The sequence below is a fragment of the Scleropages formosus genome, chromosome 15 (genome assembly GCF_900964775.1).
Source record: "Scleropages formosus chromosome 15, fSclFor1.1, whole genome shotgun sequence".
In the NCBI taxonomy this organism is placed as follows: Eukaryota; Metazoa; Chordata; class Actinopteri; order Osteoglossiformes; family Osteoglossidae; genus Scleropages; species Scleropages formosus.
The window spans coordinates 10,609,181-10,628,288 of NC_041820.1; the positions used below are offsets into that span (position 1 = coordinate 10,609,181).

Here is a 19,108-nt window from a genome sequence, read left to right on the forward strand (position 1 = left end):
GTAGATGTACAGTGATGTATAACACTGAAATGCAACGAAGCCCTAAAATCATATAGTTGTGTCCCTGCTAGTGCTGCCTAGACCTGTTACTTGTCCACAGAGGCACCTCTGTTCTTTGATTCCAACACACTATGGTATCTTTTCCACATCAGCAGACGTGCTTCTTCTGGACGGAACTGCTTACTTTCCCGTTTTAACCCCTCCCTCCCCCGCTCATGAGGCATGGCCCTGACAACTCTGTACCTGAGACAGGCTTTGTGATAAGTCTAAGAAGTGGCTCAGAAGCAAGATGAAGCCAGGCAACAAAAACACCGAATGACAATGTGTTCCCAGGCCTGAAGTTCTTCAGTTTAATGAAGCGGGTGAGGTGGCCCATTTTACTTAAATCGGCATATTCTTTGTATTGTGGGATTGGTTATTACCCGTTATTTACTATTAGCATTTATTTGCATTGCACTGTGGTTTTCGATGTATGCAGTGTAATTAAGGTGACCTTACTTTCTGCAATAGGATTGTGCTTCACTGATAAAGTATGGATCAGTATCCAGCATTCTATGTTCCACAGTATTAAAGTTTATAGAGTAATGTGTAGCTTTGGAGAAAAGTATTTAATACTTTAGTGTAAAAGTATACTAAACTAATAAATATAATTTTAAATGTTAATGAAAGTATACACATTTTTAACATTGATTAGAAGGAGCATCTTCACTGGTCGCTAGTTTTAAGGGACAAACGAGGAGATTTAATACTAAGGGTAGTGCACAAGTAGTGTTTGTTGTCCAGGTTGGGCTTTGCAATGAATATTTTGACACACTACAGTGTCATTCTCTGGTCAAAGTTTCACAGGGAAAGTAGTCTACAAGCCACTGTCTCTTGCGCACATACTGTAAATGTTTTGTTTCTCTGAGACCTGTGTTGCTGCAGTACAGGTTGAAAACCTACCAGACCTGACAGTCCATATGGAACAGATATTATATTCTTTAATCTTGTTTGGCGTCATTCTTTTACATTAATTCAGCCAGTTCTTTTTTTTCCAAAGTGACTTGTGTAGACTGTTAAGTTGCCTGCAGCAGTTTACCCATTTGTACAGCAGGGCTATTTTCATTGGAGCAATTTAGAGACATTACCTTGCTCAAGGGTACTACAGAAGGAGGTTTGATGATTTAACTCTGGTCCTTTGAATGCAACCAATATGCTACCTGCTGCTTACATAATAACTTCATAATTTTCTTGATAACATATGGGGGAAGGTGAGAAGACATTGGACACTTGTACTTGTCAGAGGTCTAGCACAGGAAAAGAGCAGTGTGTGTGGGTGTGTGTATATATTTGTGTGTGGTGGGGGAGGTCTTTGGTTTTATGCTGGGGGTCAAGACCATGTTGGTCTCTCCCCCATTAATCAGTCCTCCCCACAGTGCTAGACAGCCTTCCCTGTGCACACCCTCCCAGGTCCCCAGCTGCTGTGACCTGCTCTGTGACCCCCTCACCACCTGGTAAATGTGGGCTTTCGCTTCACCTGGAAATAAATATGTTAAGAATCGCCTCGCTGTCTCCTCCACACCCCAGGAGTATTCTGTGGTTCCCCCTTCAAGGTTTCTTTAAAACTAGAAAATGGTTCTCTTTAGAAATTGCCTTTTTTTGCTGCGACATTAATTTAGCTGGCAGAGATTATGTGCGTCTATGGTGAATCCGACATATTTTGTGCATTTTTACTTGTCAAATATGGTGCCTAAATGATAAATTCAACCATATTCTTTTTTTAGAAAATATTTTGTTAGTTTTTTTGCATCTTTGGTATGTTAGTTTTATCCTTAGTAGAAAATCAAGTTGTCCCCCTGGGAGCATCCTCCTATGAAAATGAAGTCTGTCTGTGCTTTGTTCAGGTTACAAGCCTAACAGGAGTCAAGCATGTCACCTGTGTAGTGTTTCGTTCATGAATATTCATCAAGCACTCCATCACAGTGTATCTGGAACAGTAAAGGAAATGAGCTGCAATCCCATACTCCTTATGTATATTTTAGCCATCTTTTAGCTCCTTGGGGTTTGAAGCTTTTGGAGCACAGAAACCTTTATCTTGGAAAAAAGAAATGTTTAAAAAAATGCTATCCAGAATTAATTGTGATTGTGCTCAGAAAAAAAACTTGAAGATAATACAAAAGGTTAAGAAGAACCAATGACAATTTATTTTACAGCGTAACTGCAGAATATATAGAACACTTACATTTATTTGTAAATGGAAAAAATGGTTACTAATAAATAACTAAATGGAAGAATGAGAAGTTATGGCAATAATTGTTCATACAACATTTTACTGATTTTAAATGTGTGAAGTGTTCAATTTTTCTTTTAAGGTGAATGTTCACTATAAAAAAAGTTTATGTAGAGAGCAATCGGCAAGACTTGTTAGTTGCTTGTTTTGTGCATAGAACTCACACACAATTCATGTTCTCAGCAAAAAACTGAAAAATAAGATAAACAAAGATGAACTCTTTGAAAATGGTTGTATACAGCCAGTTAGCTCACACAATTAACCAGTCAGTTCAGAGTAAATGAAATGGCCTAAGAAATACATTATGATAATTTCTTTTATCCCCTGGTGAAGTCCAAAATTTATAAAACTGAGATAAAATTATTATGTTAGAGGTATGTGAGGTTTCCAAGATGTGCATCCAAAAACTTCTTTATTTTTTGATATCTTGTTCTCACTCAAAAGTCATCCTGTAAATCCTAAACGCAAGCTTTGAACACAGTGTGGAAGAGGAATGTTGGTCAGACTTGGAATATAGCTGATATGTTGATTCAAATGAGTTAACATGATGTATGACAGAACTTTTATTGCACTTTGGCAACATATGGCAGCCTGGAGTTAGGACCTTGTGATATGAAGATCTGTGGTACAATTCTCTCTGTCCTGCTGTGTTACCCTTGACCAGACCGTTTACCCTGAATTACACCAGTAGGAATGGCTTGGACAAAAACATCAAGTAGAAATATAGTTCTTATTTAATTCTACTCCTAGGAAGGAATCTGAAATTAATTTAAAATGATATGATATGGAAAGTATTGTGGGTTTAGTTAAAGGAAAGGATTCAGTAAATGTCTTAAACAGAATTTGAAAAAATAGGTCAAATCAGTTATAAGCTGCTTTGAAATGACTTTGGGATTTTTTTTTTACTAATGTTCTTTTAGTGAATGGCATGGTGGGAGAAACATAGGCCATTGCTGCACGGAATTATCCCCAGCATCTCTACCTTTCAATATGCAACTTTTTGCTCCATCCCCAGCTGTGTCCCTCTGTCAGGGTTCAGAAGGCAGATGGCTCCACGGAGACCTGCCTTCAGCAGAACAGTGGCCGGGACAGGGGAGCGCCCCTTTCACACCTCGCAGGTGGACTGAGCTCAGTCATTGGAGCAAGTCCAGCTTTCCAAGCTAGGTTGCTTGGCCAGCCTGATACTACCAGCGTGTCCCAACACAAACCACATAAAATTCAGTGCTTAGGAAAATAGACGGTGGAGTGATTTCCTGAGCAAACAGTCATTTTGTTTTTCATCAGCATTTTGACTTCTCTGTCACAATTTGTAAATTTAGACAAAGGTTAACATAAGAATACACCATAGAACAGAGGGACAACAATACCATATTTTGGATGACTGATGTTTTTCAGTTTATTTGGAATCTGTTCATCTAATTTTTTTTTTTTTGCGCTATTGTATGTTACTATATTTCAGTTCTGTTGTATACATTATAAAACTCGCTGATGCACCTGTAGATACAATATGAGCCACCAAAGAGAAAGTAAAATCTTTTAAAACTTAAGATAAACCTGCACAGACTCATAGCTTCACAATTAATAAAATACCGCATGCTGCCTTTTTTTCACCAAATGAATTAAAGTCAAGTGGTTGCAGTAGAGGGCAAGAAAAGTTTTTGAACTTTTTCTGTTTTTGAAAGAAAGTCATGAAATTCCAGTAAGCTTCTCAGTGAGGAAACATTAAGCGCTTTCACACAAATGCAGCATGCCTCGGGGAGTATCAGTAAGTTCAGTTACTTTAGGATTAATTCACAGGTCAACAGGTTCATCAGCTGAAGAGGTGGAGATGCTGACTGTCTGTGTGTTGGGCTTCGCTTGGATGGAGATGCTGGACCCACATCATAACAGGACCAGCTCTTACTTACAGTCACAAATCACCCCCATGGTTCAAGTTTAACTCTCACACTAAAGGTGTGTAGGTGTCGTGGATTTTTGACTTTGCCCTCAAAGTAGTTAGCTATATTATGTATCCAGAGCTAGACCAAGTATGTAGAACTAGACAGATTTAGTACCATTGACAAAAAAGAACATTTCATTTTAAGCAATGCAGATTAAACACTATGGAAATGGGTTCATGTGCTGACATTTTAGAGAAAAAGGCAGATATTTGACTACTGCTGTTGCTGTGGTGTAAATAAGGTCCTAGTTTAGAGATTGTAGGCAGTAATTGTTTTATGTACCTTTCTGGGAGGTTTACTTTTATGTCCAGGACATTGTGGTGTCTGATGGTTTTATGGCCTTCCTCAGCTATCCCTTGGGTTTGGTGGAAACAAAGAGCAGATTGCCAAGTTGGCAGTGTATAGCATGCAGGAAAAATGTTCTTGTTATGCATTTGGCACAAGACCTATAAGCTTTTTGTATATTCCTAAACCACCTATAACTTGTTCTTAGGTGAATAACATAAAAATATTAAAAAAAAAAAAAAAAAAACTTGTATACGTTGTATCTTAAATACAAATATTTAAAAAAAAAACTGGGGGAAAATAATAGTACGTAGTATGGCACGACACCAGTACAAATAACACCTTCACTAGGAACAGTGAATTACAAAATTACTCCCACATTTGAAGTCACACACTGATATACAGGATTTTGTTCACTGTTGAAACATACATCCAATTGGAAACATCTTATTTCAATAACTCCTTGTCCTGAGGAGGGCTGCAGTGATCCGGAGCCTATTCCGGAAGTATGTGGGCACAAGGCTGGAGGGATACACTCTGGGCGTGATGCCGGCCAGTCACAGGAGTACCACACACACACACACACACAGTCTCCCACCCATTCACACACAAAGGGCAAGTTAGAGACACCATTTCACTTGAACTGCATGTCTTTGAACTGTGGGGGAAACCGGAGTACCCAAAGGAAACCCACGCAGACACAAGAAGAACATGCAAACTCCACACAGACTCAGTGGAGATCAAACGCACATTCTCTTGTACCACCGAGATACTGACACGGCAGTACAACTCGCTGTGGCACCATACCCCCTGACTGGCAAACAATAATAACCAAAAAACACTGGTAAAACGGAACTACTGGCACGGTGCTGCTGGAAGTAGCTCTGGTATCTCACAGCTGTTGTCCTGTTAATTCAGACACACGTTTGAAACAAGGCCAGTCTGTTCGGAATTTGTATGTTTACAATTGTATTGGTTTCCTTCGATGTCCTCCCACAGTCCATCCAGCAAGTGCCATGTGTTGCACCATATGCTTTTAGAATAGACCGTGGACCCTGATTTGGACGTGCGCTAGGAAGGAAGGAAGGAAAGTATTATTCTTTAATCCTTTAATTAGTATGCATACACAGCAATTTCTTAAATTACATTGCAATTCCAGATCTGATGCAGCAGTAAGCATTTACAAGATATGTAAGATAGGTTTTGATGTGGATTGTGGTTCTTATGGGCAGGGTAGTGGTACAGCAGAAGCCATTCCATAGTGTACCATATGAGTAAGCAATGGCCATAAACACTGGTTTACGTATCAAAACATTGATAGGTAAGAGCTATAAAAAGCAGAGATGTGGAAAAGGTGTGAAAATCTCTTAAGTCTACTTGACTGTCCCCTTCCTTTTTTAATGCAACTTCTGCATGACACATATCAGGAGAATTTCTACCACTCACTGAAATTTGTATGCGATTCTAGTAAAGCGCAGTACTATCCACAAATCTTAATACAGAAGAAAGCAGAAAAACACATCGCGTTCTCGGATCAAACAAAGTAGTTAGACCACTGCAGTATAACAAAATGGAATGGAGTTGACTAGTGTATGTCAAATGTGATGCTGAAGTGGTAATGTGTTAATGTCAGAATCAGTCCATTTGGAGTAATGAACATAAATCTTAAGAAACAGAACATTAGGGCACATTCTCAGTTGTCAGGTACCAGCAGATGTGAAGTACTTGATGGTTTAAATACATTTTTTTCATACCGTGTGCAGAGCTGTGTGAGGAACACATGCTAATGTGTCAAAAAAAAAAAAAAACAGCCATTAAATGATAAACCTCAACCCATAATATTCAGCAGTGAATCCCAGAGGCTAATAAAACACAGCATCTGTCTTCTAATATGCAAAGCCCCTCTAAAATGTTCCAAAAAGCATATGTGGAAATGGTAATGTTTTTTTTTTTTTTTTCCTTTTAAAAATGTGCATTATAATGCTGAGAATGACATTTATGCAACTGACAAAAGCTTTGTCCGTCTGTATTTCTCTTGTTTCTTCCATGCACTACCTTGACGGAATTTTTTGCTTATTGGTCCGAAAATGTATCTCTTACAATAGAAAAAGCCTTGTATGTTAAAACTATTTTTTCCTTCAGTGTTCCAACTGTTAAGATTTCTATTCCAGATACCACGCGTCAGAGCACTCTCAGATAAGACGCTTTTCTCACAAAAGATCTGAGTCAGCAATTTGTATTCATTGCTCAGCTTCTCCTAGCAAAATGCAAGTTACACTTTCATACAAAAAAGAAAAGAAGATAGTTGTCAGCTTGCTGAACACACGGTAGAATGATGAACTCAGCGGGACAGGTTTCAGGGTGTCAGTAAGTAAGATTTGGTGTATATCTACTTGATGTTGAAGGGGCAGATAATTAGTAGTATTAATAAGTAGTCTATATCAACAAAGCATTTTTAAAAAGTACTCTGGGCATTCACAAAAGTATTGCGAAAGCATTCTGTCCGTCCTCAGAACAGGGAGGTATTTCACAAATTTTATTGTATACTATTTTTAAAAAGTTGCCTTAATTATTACTGACATTTTACAAGAAAGACAAGCCAGGTGGGTGTGCTTTCTGTTATGATTAGATGGTCTATCTTAACATTTTTTACTTAAAAAGGCAAAAGAAGTCAAGTGCTAATTGAAATTAAACTTCAGTCATGTTTTTAAGTACAAATATGGAGGAGCTGCATAATCTTATAGCCATGGGGTTGTTGGTTAAATGGTGGTTAATGGTAGGACATTAACTTTGCACTTTTTTTTAGAAGTGTCTTAAGCTAAATTACACCAGTGAAGGGTACCCTTTTTAACCCCTTTTTACAGGATTAATGAATGCATATGGAATTCAAAGGAATACAACACTGTGCAAGTCTGCATACCACTTAACATGTAGGAGCCCTCTTTGAACATTTCCAGCATATTATTATAATAAAATAATTCACGTTTCTAATATACAAATTTGAATGTTGAGCTGCACGGTACAAAACATTAATAGATGAAACCACAGCATAAAAATAATGAATGAAGACCATGTTGATTACCAAAGAGAATCCCTGAACATTTTGCTGTTTTAACTTGCGTAGCTGGTGCGTCATGAACACATTAGCTTAAATAAGAGCTTGAGTGTATTTTCGTCTGGATAGTGAAAAGCGTTCCCCTTTGGTTATGGCCAAAATTCTTGGCTCTGAACTGAAATTTTCACAGAAACCGTAAAATCACAAAACTGTTAGGGTTAATTATCAGTGTCTTCACCCATATGCACAAAATGCAAAAGGAATTAAATACTATTAACATTTACAGTTTACTCCAATTTTTAGCCAGAAATAATCGTTTAAACACTGTAAAATGTGTCTTAAAATGTACTATGAGCCATAAAATAATGGATGAAAATATTTAGTGAAGCAGCCTTCCACATTCTATAAGTGCTTCAGTATTAAACGTACTGAAAATTATTGTCAGTGAGAAAAATCATGGATAACTTCAAACTGGTTGTATTGCTTGTCTATTAATTAAATGCAAATGGCCACATTAAAGTGACTCTTAGCTGATGATGTGCAACCAGTCAAGTGTTGTTTGGGAGGAGAATAGCAACACACACGCACTATCCAGTAGCAATGAGCCACTCACCGTGAAGTAAGCACTCTGATTGAGTGTGAGGGTCTAAATCCCCTGCTCTCAGGGGCACAGTCTTTAGGTGGAGGTTTGTCAATCATCTGAGTTGGTGCAATGTTGATTTCTGACTGGACTAGTCATTAAAGCACCCATTAGAATTCAGATTCCCTCTTTGCAACAAAACCACTGACACTTGTAATTCACCTATCAAAACAAAGGGGCCATGGAGGTGAGGGGCTTGGGGTGTTAGCAGGGGTGCAAGTGAAAAACACAGATTTGACATGTTTTACAAAATAATATCATAAGGCTGTTCACTGAACCAGGAAAAGGCTTGATGTTTCAAACATCAGCAAATGGAAAAAATGGGCCGCGAGTGGTGGGGAAAGAGCTGTTGAAAAACCGGAGACCATTTTTGCTTTACAGGTCTGTTGTCATACACTTGATGAGTGGATGAACGGTGTCTGTCAGCCGAAGCCCGTGAAATCCTAAAGAGAAGTGTGTGCAGAGTACCACTGCTGTCAGCAATGATGGTCAATAGCTAAATGAAGCTTGAATTTTACTTTACTTCAGTCCTTTTTTCAAAGTTAAGAGTTGTATTATGATGTGTAAAAGGTGTGTGTTTGTGGACCTCTGAAAGACGAGATTTATTCCCTCGATTTTCATTAATTGCTTGTCTAATGCAGGGTCTCGGCGGTCTCGAGGCTATCCCTGAAGTACAGGGTGTGAGATAGGATACACCCTGCGCAGAACGCCAGTCCACTGCAGCTCAGACTTAAGCATTTATACACTTGGGGAAATTCACGGTTACTACTTCATTTGAAAAACATGTTTGGACTGTGAGAGGAATCATTCATAAAAGTTCTAGCTGATAAACCTAAACGGAACATACAACCTTAAACTGAAAAACTCCCTCAGTATTGTCCATTACTATTTGACAGTTGAGTTTCTGGGATTTTGCTGTAGCAGAATGTCTTGCTTCCATCCATCGACACATTATCAGTAACCCCTGCAGAGCTGCGGTCGTCCAAAGCCTATATTTTACTTATGTTTAGCGTATTGTCGTACTTACTTAGCATATTAATTAATGAAAGTGCATATAAGTTCATATTTATGGACATATTTGACGTGTTTGCAGATTGCATTCTAATGCTTGGTATGTCATATATGCAGAGATTATTTTTTTCATTTGTGTAGCTGTACTTAGTGTAATTATGATTATATATAGATTATTAGTAAGAACAATATGTATAGATATAAATATGAAATTCTTGTTATTGGGGGCAAACCAGAGTAATTAACATTATTCTATCGTGAGCATAAAAGTATTGTTAACCAGTGCTAAGTCTCAGCAGATGGATGGTGGAGACACAGGATTATTCCCTCTGATAGCTGGGGAAGGGAGGAAATGATAGCGTGCACTGTCAGTGGGACGTACTCTTTAGACATTTGACTTTCCATGTTTTGCCATTTCTTCGTCAGCCCAAGAAAGTTGAACAGGCTGGCAAAGCATGCAAAATACAGGTTTGGGCTGGCCATGTCCTAAATGGAGTTCAGGCTGTCATTATCTGTCTGCACAGATAAAACAAAATTGCACATCTGCCCCCGGAACTAAGTTGTTTTCTTTGTTGTCGCTCTGTTGTTCTTTCCCGCACCTTCGTACTTGGCAGGTGAGGAAAGATGGAAAGTAAGTGGGGTTACATAAATGTGAGCAGGTGCAATCACACAGAGGTAACTATTCAGCATATGTAAGTGCAATTCCAAAATCGTTGTCTCGCAGAGAACACTTGAAATTGTTCCCTAATGGCCTGGGCTATTGTCATATGGTTTTGATTATAATGTGAAAATTGCATTGCCATGCCTTTAGTGTGGATGAGATGGATGAATAATTGTTACGTGCATTGAATGCCTTGCCCTCCTCTAAGAATGGAAAGGGTAACCCCCCCCGCCCCCCCACCCCCACCCCCTTCCCAACACAGGCCCCCTCCCGTACTCTTCCCGTTGCCACCCCTGCTGCTGCTTTTCTTCTGGTCATTGCTAACGCCTCAGTCGGCTGTCAGGAATTTTCTAAGTGGGTTATTTATCAAGCGCGCCTGTTAAATATGCATATCTACTACAATTCCAGACATGTTTTCTCTTTGCCTCCTAGATTACAAGAGTTGGAATACAATTTCCCCAGTTGAGGGTCAACAGTGAGGAAGCTGGGCTTTTTGTAATATCAAAATTATTTATTTATTTCAGGAATGAAACAGGGTTTATTTGTGCTCAGGTAGATATATCAGCGTCAGCTGCTGTGAAACCCATCCTTCTGCCCAGATTGCTTGTGTGCACATGAGCTATCAATCTGTTCACTTCCCCTTTATGCAAGCTTTAATAAGGTAATTGGGTAAATCTGCAGCTATGCCATTGTACAGGAAGGTACTGTCCATGAAAATGAACAATACACACACACACTAGAACTGCTTGGCTTGTCCCAAGTGGGGTCACGGCGAACCGGAGCCTAACCCGGCAACACAGGACATAAGGCTGGAGGGGGAGGGGACACACCCAGGATGGGACATCAGTCTGTCACAAGGCACCCCAAGCAGGACTTGAACCCCACACCTGCCAGAGAGCAGGACCTGGTCAAACCTGCTGCACCACCACGCTCCCCATGAACAATCCTATGTATTTTTAATATGGGTGTCTACAGTATGATATGATATATATGAGTTTTGGTGCGAGCTCAAGGTTGCATAGTTGGGAATAGAGCTGTGATTGAGGGTTAGGAATTCCTCAAGAACTGATGTCAAACCGAAGACCATTCTCAGTTCTTCACATAACTGGTGACACAACACACTACAGTCTACAATACAATACGGTACTGTGTAAGTGAATGTGTAAATGTATGTCTACCCTGCAATGGACTAGTGTCCCATCCAACTGTTTTGACTCAAAATCAAAATGATTTTTTTAAAAAATGCATGCATAATTTGATAACCAAAGCTATTTAAATTTTAAATTTATTTTTACATTTTTCATGCTTTAGACATTGACAGTAACTGTAGTTTATACCCTCACCATTCTGATGTTTAAGTTTTGAAAAGACTTTACTTAGGAATTTAAGTAATATGTTAAAAAATAGTCCATATAATAGCAATGGCATTCATCACACACAAGAAACTTTAGTCAACATTCCACTCAAATGACCGAATAAAACTTGTTAAAATATCTGAATCTATCCCTTAAAAATTCATCTGATATTTTCGATCTTTAATGCCTAATTGTTAGTCTGTGTCATAATCCCAGTGTGATGGTATTATTCTGTATTTTGGAATTTGGACTCTAGGTAACACAAAATAATAGCAATGATATTAGCTCTACGTCCTTAAGATCATTATAGAAAATGGTGAGCGTAGTGGAAATTGGGGTGAATTAAAAGTATGTATTCAAAACAGCCTTCATCCCTTCCTGATGTTCCTCCTGGATAGCCAGGAGACAGCAAAGCTTTCATTACAAATCAAAGAATTTTGAAATATCTATTTAATGTTTCTGGTTGGCATTGTCTTTACTTCATATGTGAAATAAAGAAAAAAGGAAAAAAACAGCTACTGACATAATTCTGGTTGCAAAGGTTAAAAGAGCTGAAAGCTTGTTTTTTTTTCTTCTCCCATGAATTCCCTCTCCAGAGCAGAAATATAGAATACACACACACACACACATTTTCAGAACCGCTTGTCCCATACGGGGTCGCGGGGAACCAGAGCCTACCCGGTAACACAGGGCGTAAGGCCAAAGGGGGAGGGGACACACCCAGGAGGGGACGCCAGTCCGTCGCAAGGCACCCCAAGCGGGACTCGAACCCCAGACCCACCGGAAAGCAGGACTGTGGTCCAACCCACTGCGCCACCACACCGAAATATAGAATATTTTATAGCATATTCAAGAAGTGTGCATAATGGTGAACTGTATTGTTTTTATACTTGTTGTAACAAAGATGTCTGGACAAGAGCTAACAAGAGTTGATCTGATAACACTACATGGAGTTCATTGGAAGTCACTTTGTAGAAAAGTGTCTGCTAAAAAAAAAAAAAAAAATAAATGTAAATGTGTTATCTAACTGCAGTATTCATACACATGCAGGAGGTAGGAGGACATGTAGTGGTTACTCATTGCCTTCCAATCAAAGGACCTGTGTTCCTGCTGTAGTACTCTTGAGCCAGGTACTTACTAGATACAGTTAAGAGAAAAAAAAACACTCCACTTGTATAAATGGGTAAATCGCTTTGAATAGCTTTGTATACAAACCTAACATTGTTGTCTTTGGCAAAGGCACAAGATCAATAAATGAATGTAAATGTGTGTATGTTTAATTTCCTCAAAAAAGCCCCAAATCTTTTCAGCTCCTATATATTGTGTGTAGAATAAGAATAATTTATGCCAGTAAAGTTAAAAACAGTATAAATATATTTTTGAGTTCTAAATGACCATAAGGGGGGGTGCAGTGGTGCACTGGGTTGGACCGGGTCCTGCTTTCCGGTGGGTCTGGGGTTCGAGTCCCGCTTGGGGTGCCTTGTGATGGACCGGCGTCCCGTCCTGGGTATGTCCCCTCCAACCCCCGGCTTTATGCCCTGTGTTGCCGGGTTAGGCTCCAGCTCCCCGCGACCCTGTATGGGACAAGTGGTTCAGACAATGTAAATGACCATATTACTTTAAGTACTAGAGCCTGTGGGGACTTTACAGGACTCAGTGCCGTCTTCTGGTTTGTGTCCTACGTTGGTCACAGAGCAACTGGTGAGAGCTGCGCCAGTCCTAGCTGTGATCAAAGCATACTTGAGTGTATGGCACCATTCAGGAGCATCATGGTCATCACTGCCTTGTAGGTAAGACTAACTTTCTGGTCTCCACTATTGCAGCCTTTGGACTTTGTATTTATCAAAGAAAATGATAACTGGAGGGCAATGAGCTGCATTTAAATCAAGACATATTCAGTTCTGGTTCATTTCATCCTTCTGATCAATTCCATTATTTTCAGTTCCACTTCAGTTCCAGTGAAGCTCAGTTCCAGCTACTTGTGGTGAAAAGCTAAAGCTACTCATGAGTATAAAGTATTTAGATAGTTCTTTTTTGTTGTTGCTTTGAGCTTTGGAGGATTTTCTGAGGAGAAGATATGTGGTTCTTTGAGGAACAGAAAATTAATTGATTTTGATGCTTTGATTTTTAACTCGAAGCAATTTGCATTAAATTACTATAATGTCAAAAACTGATTTCAATAACTGGGTATCTGCCCTCCATAGCAAGTGTGCTCTTCTTGGCCAGTTTGCTTGATCCTGGCGAACTTACTTATTTTTGAAAACCTCCTTACACTTAAACTTGTCCTCTATAGTTTAAGTTAAGTTTAAGTTTCAAGTTTATTGTCATAGATACAAGTACCATGTACATGTATCATGAAAATCTTCCTGAATGCTTCTCCACAGACTATGGACAAAGAGAATAGAAATACTGCACAAACAAAACAATGGCAATGACAGTGAGTAGTGCAACAACAATAGCAATAAATAATGGTAACAGCAGTAACAATAATGCCAGTTGACAGTCAGGAAACTCAGAACGAGAGAATGCGAATGCTTAAACTGACAGTGTAATTTACCAATGTGCTTGGAAGGAGCAGTCCAACTCTAGTTACTAAAGGTAGCACATTGGTTAGTGTTGTATACTCTTACAGCAGTGGGGTAAAAGCTGTTCCTGTACCTACCTGGGCAGGTTCAAATAGACCTAAGCCATTTTGCAGACGGCAGGGAAGAGAAAAGTGCCCGTGCGAGGTGACTACGATCTTTCATGATGCGCATCGTCTTTCTGATTCAACGTGTGGTGTAGGTGTCCTGGACTGCTGGTTGCTGTGTGCCGATGGTTCCCTGAGCTGTTTTGACCACCCTCTGTAGGGCTTTCTTGTCCTGTTATAGTGGAAGGAAGCCAGAATTTCATCCCCATGTTGCCGACGTCTGTCAATGTGGACCTTTAGGTTTTCGCTAGTAATGTTCAGTATGTCCCAGGTTATTATATATTCCAATATATCCACCCATAATGAAATGTATTTTTATATAATATTTTTTCTTCAATGCCATCTGTTTCTAAAGTTGGATAACCCTGAACATCTTATATGTCAAAGGTTTTTACGTTAAATATTGTATCTGTATGAAATGCAGAAATGAGATTGTTTGGAAGAGATACAGTACTTAAAGCTTATAGTCTTAATTACAACACACCTTAATTTTGTGCGCCCAGTCCTTTCACATAAAACATAGTCTTCACATTATGGTGTGACATGCATTTTGAATGTCACTGTTGTTTTAAAAAAATAAAAAATCACAATCAGGACAATATAACAGTTTTGATAATTTTTCTTCTTAAGATGATTGTGATTGCAATGTTTGTTAGAGCCACCGTGGTGAAATGTACTGTAGGATTCTCGATGGCACAAAGACAAACATGTTTGCTGCTTGTGTGTGTGAAATGGGTCTTTTCAAAGCATACATTCAGCTTCGTCTGGCTCAGCCTGCCTGTCTGAAAGCAAGCGGTGGTTCTTCAGGACCAGGGTTAAAAACAGCTCCCCTGAGCAGCGGTCTGCCATGGAAGTCCTTTTTGTGCTGTGGTGCTGTGTGCAGGCACATCTGCCCTTCTTTTTAGCGCCCAACTGGACCACTTACAGTTTCAAAGTAGCCTCCCGCCGCAGCTGGCATTTCCTTACAGACGGCCCTGGCTCGCCCCTGTGGGTCATCATAAGAAGAAGGCACTCTTACAGTCTCTTGGTTTCATCACCATATGTATAACGCACTTTGGAGGATAAAAAAGCTTCCCTGAGGAATACACAGGGGTGTCAAATACGCATCCCTGTCTGGGTGCAAACCGTTTACAAACATGGGATGAAATGGTAAACAAAGATAAAAATGCATTTAAAAAATGGTGTTTTATTGATGAGCCTTTAAAGGTTCTCTGAAGTCTGTGATTCACAGGAATTTTATTCAGGCACTCAGTTGTTTGAGCAACAGCAGCCAGTCAGCCAGTAGCCCCCCCCCCCCCCCCCCCCCCCACCCCATACTCAAATCTGTGTTTTACTCAAACACACAGTAATAAATTCTACCTAATTCATTTTTCATTCTCTCTGGGGAACAGCTTGCAGATATTCCTCAACAGAGGAAGCATCGAGTTACCTCTCCTAAATAATTGATGCCTCCCGCTTCACTCCAGCCCAGAAGGAAATCTCAAAATATTCCCTGACTGAGTAAACATGGAGATTTTTATGGCCAATAAAAGGATGGCGGAGAGGTGATGTCATCCTTTCATCCAATTTTTTAGACCACCTTTTTTGTGTAACTCATTATTTTTCCTCAGATCTATGTGAGAGCATCTACGTGAAAGTAACTGTGAATTTCTAAACCGTGCCGTTTTCACATTCAGTTACCATCACACAGCCTGAGAGATGCAGATGTGCTTTATTTGCCTTCAGAAATCACACCTCCATCCAGGATATTTCAGAGGTGGTCAGCTGGAGAAAGAGATCAACCAGATGAGCAGACTAGAAGTTTTAATAATGTGGCTTGTGCTAAAAGTAAAAGTTAGAATATTTAAAGAGGTAAAAAGTCCCATTTTTACCTCTTTAAATATTCTATCACAATAAGTTCAGTTCCAGTATTGTACAGTATAACTCCAATGCACTCTAAGTGGCTTGTTTTTCTATTTCATTAACAGGCTATTGCTGCAACGTCAGTTTCTTGGACTACAGGGTGCTGCATAACAAATGCTTTTGTGCTTCGTCTTGCCACAGCTAGACTGGGCAAATTTATTTACAATGTTCCACTTGTTCAGACAGACTTCTTATCTTCAGTGATTATAGCTTTGTTTCATTATTTATTTTGCCACTGGTACTGCCATCGCATGAAACCATACATTAAGACTTGCTAGATTTTGACATGCGACTATTTCACATTTCACTTCGTAAACACGAACCGCCTCGAAACATACATAAAAATGTTCTTAAAACGTTAAATACCATGCCTGACTGCTTACGCCGAAATTCGTTTTGCCTTTTTCTTAATTAAGCACCTTAAATCATTGTTTACTCCAGCCATTTTATACTTTCATGTGCTTTGGCAAGGAAGGAAAGGACTCTGGGTCGTATATTAAACAATCCTGTCTGGGAAATGGAGCTTTTCATCATGTTCTGCTAAAAGGAATAGAGTCTGCATTTTAACGGCGCACAAGGGATGTGATATTGCATTATCAACAGGCAGGGATAACATTTCTCCTGATAAAAGTAACGCAGTGTGAGAGCACCTCCTCCGCTGCCCAGGCAGCCTAATGGAAGAGATACGGACAACCCTGCTGGGGGAGATGGAGATATGACTTTTCTGCCTCTGACATTTATTTCTTTATTTATCTTTCCTCTGGGTGTACCTTCACTGGTGGAGGCCAGAACTTCCTTGCACTCTGACTTGCAGGGTCTCCTTACTTCGTGACCCGCTCTGCCAATTAGTGTCCCCTAGGCCCGCATCGAGCCCGCATACACGCCCCACACGCAGACCCCGCACTGTTTCTTAGAGCAGACAGCTAAAGGTAGCACTTTGGAGCAGTTGAGAGGTCTCGCGCTGAAGGCACAAGGGAACTACTTGTTGACGCTGACACACTTTCTTCAGTAGGACCAACAGATAAACAGTACGGCCCTCGGCGCTCTGCTGATGAGGTAGCCCGCTGCTCATTTTATCTTCCTGAAACATACTATGAGCGTGGGTAAATTTGTTGTGACAAAAAAGAAAAAAATAAACATTCCGACATGCGATGATCATCAGAGTAATCTAATTTGATATCTTTTATAAAGCTGTTTTGTTTCCTGCGTTCTTTCGTTTGTCTACTTCCCATTCTGTAGAACGGTCGAGACGATCGTGGGAAAAGCTTCTCGGCTAAAAGGAAAAGTGAACCATAAGGAAAATGCAAGAGCAATCTATTATGTGATCTATTATTTCTGTCGTGTTTGCACTTGTACTTGAGAAGTTTCTCAAAAACAGTTTCAAGATGAACAAGATGCAGATTCAGGTAACAGAACTGTTCAATAAGAACAGGGGGGAAAACAAAAAAAACATTTTTTTCTCAACAGAGCGAAGTTACTAGTGCATTTTTTAATATTTAACAATTATCAGACAAGTTGTGCTTCGGTTTGTGCAGGCGGAAACGGGGAGCGCGGCTTTGCTGACTGCAGCGGCACAGGGATGCTGGAGAACGCAGATACAGTATCGTCCATCGACGCGGGGTCCGGAGGGAGTCCGCCGGGGTCGCTCAAGCACGACAGAGGCAGAGCGACTGCTTAATGTGCCTCTCGTTCCTAATCGGACGGTCAGCGCCGGGAGACGAGGCGCAGGCGAGGCGGCGAGGGGCAGGGACAAATTAGGGCACGGCACATAGCGAGCTGCGTGCGCGGCTGCCGTGTGTCTTTCGCTCCGCAGATGCCGTGTTAAAAGATTCACGGACGTGATGGGGAGTTCTGGATTGATTTTGCTCCCGCTAACCCTTGTGAATTCTAAACCCTTCGCCACGCGAGCACGTGCGTAAGCAGCCACCTCGGATTTCTTGCCGCACTCGCCGGCGCGGTTAGCGCTCGCTCTTCGGATCATGGAGACCGCGTATACAATACCGGTTAATTTTATCTTTTGAAGACATTCTACGAAGCGTAAGCCTGCACTCCCGGACAAAAGCCGTATCAGCCGGACGGACCTTCCACCTGACACATAGACGCAAACGCGAAACCGCAGCTTTGCTGATGTAGCTCGTATCTGCCAACCTCAGTGTTGTCAAGTAATGCCACGGGCACAGTGGCGAGCGCGCGCCGTCTGGCAGTTTGAGTCTGGTTAACGGGTCTCCTGTTAATGGCCCTTTAATGGCGCGAACGGGAGGCTCGGTGACGCCGACACGCACGGCTCGGAAGCGGGCCACGCGCAAGGGATTAAAGGCTGATGCGAGGGCCACGGTGGAGGGGAGGGCGAGAGTGAAGGCAGGAACAAGGCAAAGCCGAGGCCTCAGCTGGCATAAAACACAGAGGAATAAGCAGCGAGGGCGCCCGGTCTCCTGGCTGCACCTCCCATACCCGGCAGCACCCCGATTCCTCCTTCTCCCTCTGCCAGTTTTGGGCTGAATGCACCCTTTCCGTCTCTCCCTCTCGCTTCTGTTCTCCTCCCCCGTGTCTGTTCACGCTCCCTCTCTCTCTTCTTTCTTTATTTCTCCCTTTTTTTTCTCTCCTTGCCCCCCCCACTGCCCCTCCACCCAATCCCACTCATGTTCGGCAGCACGTGTGCTTTGCTCCGTGCTTTGGGACCAGCAGAATGTCTGTTTTGAGGACAACAGCAGGGGGCTAATGAAAAGGCTTTGTTGATTTTAACGAATTACCAGCCACTGTAGCCAAAATAAATATAATCTGCTTTTTGGATTAGTTGTCACAGACAATTTTACCTACTAACGGTGATTAAAGAACCAGGCAGACAAGCCGACCAGCCTCTCTCCAGTGACCCCCCTCAATAAAATGCCAATAAATAGAAGTAAATAAAGACTTAGAGCATTAGTTATCTGTAATAAACAGTGACACCCTATATAATGTTGGGTTGGACTTCAAAGGAGCGGTTTTTGTGCGGCGCATACTCATAACCCTGTTAGGCATGTTGCCGACACAGAGACCCAGATGCCAGTTCTGTTCAGGAGGGAAAGACGGCAGAGGGAGCCCGTTTGGGTGTTAAATTCTGGGCGAGATGTGGCTTGCACTGGCTCACGTCAGAGGAAACGAGCAGCAAACGGAAGGTTTTTTAATTATTATTTTTATCAATCTCATGTTGTGTTCACTAATTATGGGCGCAGCACAATTAATTAAACATGCATGTGGATATATTTAAAAAAATAATTGCTTAGTGTTCTTCTTTGGTTCCCTTTTTTTATTCCAAATAAAT

At 40.8% G+C, this 19,108-nt stretch overlaps 1 protein-coding gene across 1 annotated transcript in view; it reads left to right on the forward strand.

Moving 5' to 3' along the window:
* Nucleotides 1–304: 304 nt before the first annotated feature.
* Nucleotides 305–19,108, forward strand: part of esrrga (estrogen-related receptor gamma a) — a 131,673-nt gene continuing 112,869 nt past the window's right edge. Inside the window, exon 1 of the mRNA XM_018754844.1 lies at nucleotides 305–362. The gene's annotated coding sequence lies outside the window, so the exon portion shown is untranslated. The remainder of the gene's footprint in view (nucleotides 363–19,108) is intronic.